Source organism: Mastomys coucha, unplaced genomic scaffold, assembly GCF_008632895.1.
Source record: "Mastomys coucha isolate ucsf_1 unplaced genomic scaffold, UCSF_Mcou_1 pScaffold15, whole genome shotgun sequence".
In the NCBI taxonomy this organism is placed as follows: Eukaryota; Metazoa; Chordata; class Mammalia; order Rodentia; family Muridae; genus Mastomys; species Mastomys coucha.
The window spans coordinates 154,241,997-154,255,035 of NW_022196897.1; the positions used below are offsets into that span (position 1 = coordinate 154,241,997).

The window sequence follows — 13,039 nt, forward strand, 5'->3', positions numbered from 1 at the left end:
AAAAAAAAAAAAAAGACATTTCTCTCCCCCAACTAACTGTGATCAATTATTTTTGCCAGCCATTTCCTCAGTGATCTTCAAGTCATTCCTCAGCAGTTAAGCTACAGTTTGTCAAGCTCCCTGGTTGGCCCTGTTTGAACTAGTTACTCTGGATGTGAGAAACGCAGGAGACAGACACTTTTAAAATTAATACCAAAATGTCCATTTGTTGGTGGAAGCCACTTCATACATCAAGAAGAGATAATACCACACTTGAGGTGGTATGCCAGAATGCTACTGCCACAGCTTAACCAGTCAGGCCTGTGGGTACACATCTGGAGATTAACATCTGTACACATCTAAGATCAGCCAGATGATCCTGTAAGATCCAGAAGAGAAACAAGGGTACAGCTGAGGAAAAGGCATGCTCTCATATCAGCTAGGATGCTAATGGCCACTAACTAACCACACAGAAGGGTAAAAAGGAAAGACAGACAGACAAAAAGAGTTAAGGCACTCATGTAGGCCAGAGAACTTTTAAGAGTTAGTTCTTACTTAGGTATGCATGGCGGCACACACCGTTCATCCCAGCACTTGGGAAGCAGAGGCAGGCAGATCTGAGTTCTAGGCCAGCTTGATCTAGAAACCAAGTTCCAGGACAGCCAGGGCTACACAGAGAAACCCTGTCTCAAAAACCCAAAAGAAAAGAAACAAAAGCTGCAGCACACCCAGCACATGACAGCTTTTAAAAACGAAATGTCTGCTATCACCTTTCCATTGTTAACATTTCTGGAGATGGTTAAGTTCCTGTGTAGCCAACTAAGGCTGACCTCAAACTCACTGAGTAACAGGTGTGAGCCTCCTGCCTCTACTCCTCAAGCCTTGGGCTTCCAGGTGTGTACAATGCACTTACTAAGTGTTTTTCTGAAAGCTGCTTGGGGAAAGGCAGAGGCTTTGATTGTTTGTAGATTGTTAGCAGGACGTCAGTCTGTCTTCATTTTTCCAAATAAAGTACTATACCTGCCCCAGCACTGACGAATTTTTGAAACATGGAAGGTGAATTAAGCCAGTCATAAAAGGCCATCGTTATTTGATCTTGTTTCTATGAAATATGTAGAAGTGAGTCTCTACGTGGTGATCAGGGCAGCCTGGGGAGGTAGGAGAACAGGAGGGAGACTGCTGATGGGCACCAGGCTTCTCCCTGGGGGATGAAGGTGTTGCCTATTGTTCTCTCCCACCCCTATTTCTTTCTTTCTCTCTTTCTTTCTTTCTTTTCTCCCCCCCATCCTGATTGCAGCTCCCTCTCACCTGCCTATTGTAATATTTGATAATTCCAACTGAACTACTGAACTGTACACTAAAACTGGGAAAGCTGTTATCAAAATAACAAAAACCTAAATATAAAGTAAAACTCTTACATCACTCACTCAAAGGCATGACAACACAATCCAGCATCTTCTAGATTTTTTACGTGCATGAATTAGATTCTCCTTTTTGTGGTGTTAGAGACTAGACCCAAGCTAGGCTAGGGCTAAGTAAGTATCTCACCAGAACTACACCTCAGCTGTACTTTCCTATTATAAAAACAAAAGACTACTTATGTTTTCATAGTCCTGGCAGGCCTCCTCTAACTAGAGATCCACCACCTTCTGCCTTCTGAGTGGTGGGATTAGAAGCATGCGCCAATTTGTTTAAGACAGGGTTTCTCTGTGTAGCTCAGGCTGTCTTGGAATTCACTCTGTAGAGCAGAGATGATTCTAAAAGGCAGTTGGTGTTCAAAACTAGGAAAATTTATCATTGATGGGTTTTGTAACTTACTGTACGAAATGATGATTATTGTACACTGTTGCGGTAAATCTCCAACCCAAAAAGGTCTGGCTAAAGAAATCACAACTCAATTAATTGGGATACATGCTACATGCCTAGATCGGGCAGATCTACCACTACCCTACTCTATTGCCATCTATAAAATCCCATAAAACTTGTGGTTTCTCCAAGCTACATGCTTCTGGTCTATCCTCCTCCTACCTCTTATTATCCCCTCTTTTCTCCTCTCTCCCCCCAAATTTTTAGCTCCACCTCCCCTCCTACTGTCCACCCACTGGCTCTAGCCTTTATTTGAAAAGTTAAGGTGGGGAGAAGGTTCACAAGGCACCTGTGTAATGATTCACTCTTCGTGTGCAGTCCCCTTCCAGGAGAGTGGAATTAGCATCAAAATACAAGACTAGGGTTTATCCACAACAGTACACCTGTAAAAGTTTTCTAGACTAGAATGAATCTCTAGAACAAGTTCCTGGACGAAATCTAGAATGATGATCTTGGCATAGTTCCAGAACATTCTAGACAGTGAGTTACGCTGCGTAATATAGCAAATGGAACCCGTCTCCATGGCCCCCAAACTTTTAACTACTAAACCAAACCAAACCAAACCAAAATCCCAAACAACAAAAACAAACCAAAACAATAAAAACACTCAAACAAAACAACCCGCAAAATCACTAGACAGCTTTCTTGGCAAATTAGCTCCACTTGTAGAAGCCAAGAACAGTGCAGTGTATCATCAACAACCAAGGTCTTGGTGCACTCTGCTTCAGATGACAGACTACAAAGTCAACTGCACCTGTTTGGCAAAACTGAGCATGTGGTATCACAGAAGCTTTAGAAGAATCCTATGTGCTGACTTTAAACTTTGCCTTTTGCTTTTCTACGAGTTTTAAGAGTTTATCTTCAACAGAAGGGACATCTTCAGAAAAGGGAAATGGGAGTATTCTCCAAGGAAACAGAACCCAACAAGTGCTGCACAGTGCTTTAGCTTACCAAGAAACTCCCTGCCAATGACAGCCTGTTGCTCACATCACCAATTGACAAAACGACAGACACTCTGATGTAGCAGCCATCTTTCTGAATGCTCACCATGAGTGAGCTCAAAAATTCAGAAAAATGACTTAAAACTGATGAGATTTGTATCTATGCCTCACCAGCACAACATACTATCTTTCAGATTATTATTTTTTGGATCCCAACAGAGTCAACAGAGACTTTAAGACCGGTTCTCAACCTTCCTAATGCTGAGATCATTTGATACAGTTCTCATGTTATGATGACCCCAACTCTAAATATTTTGTTGCGACTTCATAACTGTAATTTTGCTTTTGTTAGGAATCTTAATGTAAATATCTGATCTGAAACCCTCCTGGGGTTGCAACCCACTGGCCGAGAACTGCAGCCTTAAGGTATGTAAGACACCATCTTCTTATTCAAGACAAATACCGTCTATTAAAAAGTACATTCTTGGCTTCCCCATCATCTACATCAGTGGCTGCCACAAAGTAGGAGCTCAAAAAACAGACTGAACGAACAAGGCCCTATCCACATAAGGATACGTATGCCAGGTTACGTCACAAAAATCTCCTGAAGTTAGCTGCTGCTGGGGCCATGGTGCCAGAAGCAGGGAAGCCAAGCTCTAGCAAGCCCTGGATCTGAAAGGCCACCTTGCAAAGGCAAAACTTGCTGGAAAAGTAGATTGATAATAAACTAGGAACACAGTCTGTGCTATGACTATTTACAGGTATAGAAAGAGAAGTTGTACACAAAGACATAAAGACACACACACACACACACACACACGATTAAACCTAGACAAGCAAGGCAAGGACTAAGGTATTCCTGAGATCTGAGAAGTAGCATTTTAAAGGGATGTTAGTAGAGTTCTAGTCTGGTTTGTAGTGTTTATTAAGAGAAGTCTGGCCGGGCGGTGGTGGCGCATGCCTTTAATCCCAGCACTTGGGAGGCAGAGGCAGGTGGATTTCTGAGTTCGAGGCCAGCCTGGTGTACAGAGTGAGTTCCAGGACAGCCAGGACTACACAGAGAAACCCTGTCTTGAAAAACCAAATTAAAAGAAAAGAAAAGAAAAGTCTGGGGGCTGGAGAGATGGCTCAGCGGGTAAGAGTACTGACTGCTCTTCCAAAAGTCCTGAGTTCAAATCCCAGCAACCACATGATGGCTCACAACCACCTGTAATGCTGCGTCTGAAGACAGATACAGTGAATCTGAGCGGGGGCCGGCGGAGGTCCTGAGTTAATTCCCAGCAGCCACACACATGATGGCTCATGGTCATCTGTACAGCTACAGTGTACTCATAGACATAAAATAAATCTTAATAAAAAAGTCTGAAGACATTTTAATACCAGGAATAAGCCAATGTGAGAACCCAAAGTATCACTAAGACACAATTCTTCTTTGAAAGCTCTGTAAAGCCACCAATGCCTCAGATCTGAGGTAAGACAGTGAGGACACAGCAAAGAAAGGAGACAGAACCACTTCAGGAATACAACTTATAGCCAAAACCCAAACCAAAGAACCCTTTTTCTTGATACAGTTTCACACTATTCCTGGCCGGCCTGAAACTTACTTTGTAGACCAGACTGGCTTCAAACTCACAGATATTCACCCAACTCTGTTGAGATTAAAAGCATATTTGTCTCGAATAAAAACTTTTGTCTTTCAGCTGTGTTCAGACTAAAACATACCTGGTTTGATATATAGACTTCAATGTCAAACTTCTTGAGGTAGGGTTGTCAATAAAGCTGCTATTTGCTAAAAAAGATGGTAAAATGCAGTGAGTGACTGAAAATCTACCCAGAAACTAAACAGATATGTGTTGAATTCCTTGTTCTGCATATACTACCTTTGTGACCCTACAATGTTACTTAGCCTCTGGAAGTCTAGTTCCTTATAGGAAATGAGGGAGCCAGAGAGATGGCTCCATCAATAAATATGATTGGTTCCCAGCACTTTTGGAATCCAGTGTGCTATTCTAGCTCCACAGGCATCCACATACATGTAAGCATATACTTACAGAGACATAAAAACACATTAAAAATAAATAACTCTAAATCTTTGCTCTGGTGCGGTAGTGTACGCCTTCATTCCAGCAGTTGGGAGAAAGAAGCAAGTGGATCTCTGTGAGTTCAAGGCCAGCAGGACTATATAGTGAGACCATGCATACCACTGCTCAAGTGCTCAGGATTAAGCCAAGCAGGGAGTCAATGCCAAAGCACTCCTCCTTATTTCCTCAAGCCAGATCAGATACTCTGAAAAGTCCAATGACCTTGTAGAATCTTAGGCTATCTCATTCCTGAGAGCCAGCTGTAGATGCTATAGTAACATCTTTCTGTATACAGCTAATGTGCATCCGTATGCACACAGGCACACTGTAGTGGTTTGGGCAGTAATTTGGGTACACATAACTGAGCAATTCAAATTAGCACATTCTAGTTTTAACATTCAGTGGTACTTCAAATATTTATCTACTGGGTCTTTTGCACACATATCACACCCAAGCAAGTAACTTTTAAGACTCATATTGCTAGCCCCATGTCCAAGGAACAAAGAGAAAGCTGTGATACAATGCCAGGTCTGGCTTGTTAACCCCCATCAATTTAAGAGCTCATATTTTATTTGAAAAGATAATGTTTCGGTGATGTAATATGTAAAAAGAAGACAGGGCACGCATGAGAGACATATCTAGACTCAAGGGTGCACAACTGGAAAGGCACTTTGAAGAGCTCTACAGGTTTAGAGGCACTTCCTGTCAGGAGAGTAGAGTGGACAACCTGGTAAATTGAAAAAAAAAAAAAAAAAAAAAAAAAAAAGCAATCCTCAGTGGGTCATGCACAGCAGACCTGCTCATTACAATCACGATACAATCCTCGTATCTCAATGCTGTGTAACTAAGTTTATGCTAATACTCTAATCTTTCAAAAACTACACAGGAATAACCTTCTACAGCGATGAGAAATTGTTTTCTACACTATTTAAAAATAACAGAACAGTTTATTTAACAATGTCATCAAGCTGTTTTTCTACACTCTCTCCCGGGGTCAAAGTTTAACAAAAGGCATGTTTTCCAAACAGGTTAACCTTCAACTTCCCGTGCAGCTCTGGAAGACCACTGCTTTCCAACCCTCCTATCCTTACTTCCTGGGTGCTGATATTACAGGAAAGCCATGTACCATACAGGGTTTCTAGACCCACCACTAGGGATTCACTGGCTGACTCAACCAGAGGCATTTCATTTGCGTTTTGCGCCTGCTGTTTTTCATGACCTGGAGCACTTCTTGAATCAGAACAGCCTCAGCTCACCTTTTCACAAGAATAAGAGTTCTAACTTAGAATTTACAACTGCAATTTAAAATTTAAAGCTGCCACAGCACCATATGCAAGTTTCTCGCCACATACTGTTTCTAAAGTGACCAATCACAAAGCTCCGTAGAAAGTTCAGAAAGAAAGGGCAAAAGCTATGATTGCTAAACAAAATCACTAGTAAGCAAAGTGCGAACAGGAACCAGACAACCCAGAGCACTGGGGCAGCAATGGCACCTGAGCAAGGTTTCCATTAAGACCCCGGACAAGCAACTCTAGACACACTAATGCAAACTGCACAACTCATACCCATTTCTCCTTGGGGTGTGACCAGAACCCATCCATGCAGGACCACTGGTGTAGGCAGACAACAGAGCTCCCAGAAGCACTCAGTGTCCCAAGCACTCGCTGCAAGGGTGCTTTAGTAGTAAGAGCACAACTGGTTCTTCCACAGGACCCAAGTTGAATTCCCAGCATTCACAGCTCACAACCACCTGAACTCCAGTTCTAGGGGCTCCAACACCCCTCTTTTCAATCTCCACAAGTACTATTAGGCACACACATGATACAGGCATATTTACAGGCAAACTACTTAGACACATAAAAAAGCTGATTAAATAACCATCCTTACAAGTGCCCAAGCACAGGCCTGGACATCTGACAAAGACCGTGGCTCCCTGTATTGCTGCTGTACATAGTAGTACCTAGATTTCTTTACTTAAAACAAACACACACACAAAACCACCACAAGAGCAAAACAAAGACACTGCTGAGAGAATGGTTTCTGGCTAGAAAGCCCAACAGATGAGGCATTAGTCAGCGCCCCCCAACACCCAGACAGGGTTTCTCTGTGTAGCCCCAGCTGTCCTGGAACTCAGAGTACCTTGCCTCTGCCTCCTGAGTGTTGGGATTAGAAGTATTCTCCATTTGGCTGAGACATTAATCTCTTTACTCTCCCTTTGGACTTCTTTTTAATCGTCTATTCCTTTGTGTCTGCGTGGGGGTAAGTGCTCAAGTGCATGTGTCCGTGGAGGCCAGAAGAGGAGGTTGCTGGATAATCTGGAGCTGGAGTTACAGGTGGCTTTGAGACGACAAGGGCCATGAGTGTTAGGAATTCTGGCTCTCTGCAGAACATATTCTTAACCACTGAGTACTCTGAAATCCAGCGATGGGTGCCTATACCTAACGGTTTATCCCTACCAAAGGCTTCCAGCCAAGTCACATTAGAAGTGACCCCTAAGTCACCACCAGGAGTCAATTACAAATCTAGACTCTAGCTGAAGAATTAAGTACCACGATGTATTCAGCCCTCTCTTCAAAAGCTATCTCCAAAGGTTTTTTGCAGTCCTCATGTCTCCCAAACACATTTCTGACCCTCTTCCCAAGTCCCAAGATTGTTTTAGAAACTGTCTCAGCAGGGAAGAATAAGCAACACTGGGGACAGGTGGGAACGCCTCTCTAAAGGCAAAAGATGAGGGAGTCTGAGTGGATAGTAGTCACTTCGCATGCTCCACTGACAAGGACAATTAGAACACCAAGTTTTCTTTAAAACTTTATGTTAAAAGTTACCATAAACTATACTTAAATATTCATTTGTATCGAATGTGACAATCATTCTCAACTTAAAAGTCCCAACTCTTTTTTTTTTCCCAATAGGGGGCTGGAGAGATGAAGTCCCGAGTTCAATTCCCAATGATGGCATGGTGGCTCACAACCATCTGTAATGGGATCAGATGCCCTCTTCTGGTGTGTCTGAAGACAGTATGAAATAAATATATCTTAAAAACAAACAAACAAACAAAAAAAAAACAAAGCAAAAAACAAAACAAAACAAAACAAACAAACAAAAAAAACAACCATTCATATACATCCAATTAATGAGCTCAAAAATCCCATGGCTTCAACTAAAATAAAGCAACAAACAATAACAAAAAGACACTATTTAAAGTTTCAAGTTTTCCTTCCTCCCTCCTTGGCATCGGATCCCATTACTGATGGTGATGAGCCATCATGTGGTTGCTGGGAATTGAACTCATGAGCCCCGGAAGAGTAGTAACTAGTGCTCTTAACCACTGACCCATCTCTCCAAACCAAGGTGTTTTTCATTTTTTAATCTACCAAATATTAGTTTCTACTTTTCCCCTTATAATAAACCAGCTATTTCTTAACTTGCAACTTTTCACAACTGAATTTGTGCAACAGACATCAGCATTAAGATAAACAGCCAGAATAATTCTCAACATCTCTGGTTTTATCCAGACAAAGTTTCTTGTAGTTTTGGCTGTCCTAGAACTAGCTATGTAGACTGAAACTCAGAGATCCACTTGCCTCTGCCTCCTGAGTGTTGGGGTAAAAGGTGTGCACCACCACTGCGAGCTTAATGTTTCTAGAGACTGAATTCTTTTTAATATATACATATACATATATATATATATATTTTAAAATTTGCTACAAGGAACAAATCTCATATTGTATAGGTATCTAGACTTTCAGTAATTAAGCTTATTGGTTAATTACTTATGAGCTTTTGTGGAAATAAAATCTGATCAATAATGTGAAGTTAAAATGCTATCTATCTGATTTTTTTTTTTGAACTCTGGTTTAAGAAAAGGAATCTAAGAAAAATCAGTTCATAATTGGTGTTTCCTATATAAGGCCTTGAGAACCAAAATTTAAGATCTGGATATTTTTAATGTCTAGTAGATTACAATAGTAAGAAGAAGAACTTTTCAACAAATCAAGATAATAAAGTTAAACAGAACACACACTTCGCTACTCAGGTTAACTAAGGCTGTTCAAAGAATTCTAGTTCAATACTGTAAACTTCAGCCTTCATAGGCATAGACAGAGAGGGCTCACTGCTCCTGTAGAGGACCAAGTCCGGTTCCCAGCACCCTCACCATCATAACCATCAGCAACTCCAATTTTAGGAAATCTATTGCTCCCTTTTGGTCTCCATGGGCACTGCAGGCATAGTAAGCACATTTATCTATGTAGAGAAAACACTCATTGACATATGATAAAAACAAATTTCCACCTTCCAACCCTCCCCTTTTGTGCCAAACCCAGCTAATTGTTGAAACTCCAAGGACATACATTCTCACATCCCACAAGGTTCCCTGAAGGAAAAATGACTACCACCATAAGGAAACCAGCTAACTCTGTCATTTTATTTATAAGAATGAACAAAGGCACATTTGCAAACTTTATCTTAAACACATACTCTAACAGCAAACTGTTCTCTTATTATTCACTTTGTGTTTAACAAACACTAATACCACAGTATTTGAAGATCACAAACAATCTTACTTGTATTTAAACTGGACTGTGTAAATACTAAGAATACAATAAATAAACAAACCATGAATCCAATGCAGTTTCTTAGAGCAATACTGGTAACAAGGTGCCTCTTTTTCACTCAGCAAAATGTTACCTGACAGCAACTTTAAAACAAACCAAACCAAACCCCCCCCCCAAATTCATCTTCAAGTGTTAAATAGTTAATTGCATATATTTGGCATCCCGTAACTTATCTTGACATGTTGATGTAAGATGTCTGTAACAGTAGGATAAAGCATTCACAGATACCAGTATCACTTCCCAAGTCTTCTCAAACAAGAACAAGTCAAATCCTAAGGCTCCTACCAGGCTAGTCACATCTCTACCAATGAACTACTTTCCCCAGACCCTTTTAACCAAGTAATTAAGGCTTTCACAAGCTGAGCAAGTCTTGAGTTAGACTACTTAAAACTTTACGCCCAATAGTGCAGAATGCAAATGATTACAACATCGACTTTCAGAATGTCTCTTAAAAGTGACATACATCTCAACCAGCTCTGAGTTCCTCGAGGGATGTGGCTAGGCTGAAATTTTGGCAGTTTAGGATTTGGTGGTGATCAGGAGGAAGTCTCTAGCTTTCCTGATGCTGCAGTCCCCACCCTCCAAAATGATATACCCACCGGTGTGAATTGACAATGTAGTCCAAAGAGCAAGGCAGGGAACGTAGTCCAGATCCTCAAAATGGCAGTACAGGGAATAACCACTAGGCCACCTATCAGTTCAGTACAAAAAGTGCAACCCTGTGCATCACGGTGTAAAAGTTGGGGCCTAGGTTTCGTACTGTGCATCTCACACCTATGGAAATAACAACAGGAGTAAAATCTACAGAAATCCACACACCCTAAAAAAGGTGGGTGCGCACCAAACGAAGACTGGTGTCAACACTTGCAAAGGCAGTTGGCTACTGACAGTGTAGTGCTGAAGGTGGACGGCAACTCAATTGTGCAATGAACTCTATTAAGTTTGACAATGAAGAACTCAACAGGGACCTGATGTTTACCAACAAAGCCTTGCAAATCCTGACACCCATCTCTCATGGCTATCAAAACCATCACCCCAAAAAACCTCTCAAGAATGGCTTTTCACTCTCAAAAGAGTTGGAGAGATTTGAATTGACCAGTGATTCTCCCAAGCCCATGACTTTCAGGTTTTAAGCAACCCCATTTACCACCTGGCCTAGGAAAGAGATGTCAACACATCAAACCTTAAGGTGAAGGAATTCTTGAGAAAGGGAACTATGACCCAAGGCTGTGCACCAAGGTGACTGATCAGCAATCAAAGTCTGAGGGTGAACAGGTTTGAAAATGTAAAAAAGACAACTTTCCAAACGGAGAAGTGGCTTTCTTACATAAAATCTCTCTCCAATCTCACTTAATCCTTCGCCATGTTGCTGTCAGCACACCCAGTGCAAATCTTGCTGGACCCATTTTCCCATGGTCTGTAGAAGGCGCTGTTAAGCACATCCTGTTCTAGTTCTGGGGCCCTTCCCCCCTCTGCAGCCTTACCCAGTGCAGAGAATGCGCCCCCTACTGACTCCAACACTCAGTGCCTTTAACCGACTTGGCTGCAGTGCCTTTTGGGTGGGGGCTGGTATTTTCTTCATGGCCATAAACCAGAAGCAACAATGCAGATTTATAAAGAAACCGCACAAAGCTATCCAAGAGACACCCCCCCCACACACACTCCATTGTGAAGGTTCAAGACACAGGCACAAGAAGCATCAGTGATGGGAACTGGTCGTTTGGGCTGGACAGCATTAAAATGGCTAACACAGGAAACAGTTTGGTTCTTTTTCCCTCCTAAGCCTTTGTCTGTGAAATGGGGTTATGACAAGAACTGTCCCGAGGACCTGGTGACTGGAAGAACACTGAGAAGACACTTGGGGTGTGTGGCAGGGAGTGAGACTAAAATGAGTATTAGACTTCTTGGAGAGAAGAGAAGCAATCGCGCCTTTTCTAGCAGACAGACATCCAGGTTGGGGGGTGGGGTGGGGAGAAGGACAGGCAGCCCAGAGTAAAGAAGAGGCGAATAAGAGGGTGCTCAAACAACTACTCCCCATTCATTGCATTCGAAAAAAAAATCTTTCCGCAGCTTTCTGGATTTCCATTTTCTGACTGCAAAGTTGATCAGAAAGCTCTAAAGAGGGAGTGCTGACCAGGTAGCCCAGACTGAGAGCAGGGCCGGTGAAGGGCTGTGGTGGGCAGGATGGGAGGGAAACTGGCATGTTGTTGGGGCGGTAAAGACTTTCAGCCTCTGCCATGCACGCTCCCCGCCCCCCAGGCCTTCCCCCATCCCCCCCAAGCCTAGGGTGGGCAGACCTGGCAGAAGGCTGGTTCCGGGGACCGGGGGAGTACGGGGTGGGGGGGGAAAGGGGATTAGTTCTGGGGATGAGAGCGAGCGGGGTACGGCTGGGGGCGGGGTGGGTCGCGGGAAGATGCCACCAGCCGCAAGAGCCCTGGGCAGCCGGCGGCCTCGCGGGCGGAGAAGGGGTCGGGCTGCAGGAGGGCCGCGGCCGGTTCAGAGCAGTGTGTGCACGCGGAGCACAATGACCGCGCCCGGGACTGGCGGCGGGCAGGGCCGCGGGGCTTACCTTGGCTCGGCCTCGAGGCGTGCGCGGGGCCGGCGTGCTCCAGGGCCCGGCGGCGAGTGGACGGCGGCACGGCGATGGCGGCGAGGACGCGCCCGGGGCCTCGTCGCGCTCGGACTCCGGCTCGAGCCGCGGCCGCGGCTGCTGCCGGGGGGCGCGGCGGGCGCAGCAGAGCGGCGGGCGGCGGCGCGGGCAGTGCAGACAAAGGAGGGGTGGAGGGCGGCGGAGGGCGTGGGCCGCGGCTTCACCGTCGCGGGCGGGCGAGCGGGCGGGCCGGCGGGCGGGCGGCGACAGCCGCGCGGCTCTCCGGCGGCGAAGACCGAGAGAGGGAGCTGTGTCTGAGGAGACGCCAAATCCCCCCCGAGCGCGGCCGGAGGGGGAGGGGGCCAAGATGGCGGCGGGCGGGGGGCGGGCGCTCAGCTCATGGGTCCCGGCGGCGGCGGGTAGACCGGGCCGCGGTGGCGGCGGCTGCGGCGGGCGGGGGGAGGGGGCTGGTCCCGCGTCTCCCCTCAGCAGACAATACAAGCGCCTCGGAGCAAGTCCCCGAACCTGCCCTAGCCAAAATGGCGGCCGAGAAAGAGCGGAAGTGACGTAAGCGGCTCATTAGCATAAGAGGACTCATTGTCCAGCTGGGGGGGGCGGGGGCCAAGTACCCCCTACCCGGCGACCCCCCCCTAGGGAGAGCTCCCCGGTCCTCAGCTGCGGCGACCCCTACTTTCCTTATGGAAGGGTGCCCCCAGCCCCCAGCCCCGCCTGGGGAAGATTATATAATCCCCACTGAGGGGAGCTCTCGCGAGAACGTTGGAGCATTTGCCACTGACCCACTAGGAGGCGCCGTGGATAATGGCCGCACTGCGCTCTTGGGTGCCTTCCTCTGGCCGCAGCGCCGCCGGCGGAGGCAGAAGCAGCGGGCCGCAGCACCTCGACAATCAGTCAGGTGGCAGTACTGGGGATCCCTGCGCGGGCCCATCTGGGCCTGAACTACGCGTG

At 45.3% G+C, this 13,039-nt stretch overlaps 1 protein-coding gene across 4 annotated transcripts in view; it reads right to left on the reverse strand.

Annotated features, from left to right (window-relative positions):
- Adnp (activity dependent neuroprotector homeobox) overlaps positions 1-12,628 on the reverse strand; it is a 26,227-nt gene extending 13,599 nt beyond the window's left edge. Inside the window, exons 1-3 of one of the 4 annotated variants that reach the window (XM_031372838.1) lie at positions 12,053-12,189; positions 10,083-10,257; positions 4,509-4,575 (exon numbers count right to left, since the gene is read on the reverse strand). The gene's annotated coding sequence lies outside the window, so the exon portion shown is untranslated. Of the gene's footprint in view, positions 1-4,508; positions 4,576-10,082; positions 10,258-12,052 lie in introns of all 4 variants that reach the window. The other 3 variants (XM_031372837.1, XM_031372839.1, XM_031372836.1) reach the window with 3 other exon arrangements.
- Positions 12,629-13,039: the final 411 nt, after the last annotated feature.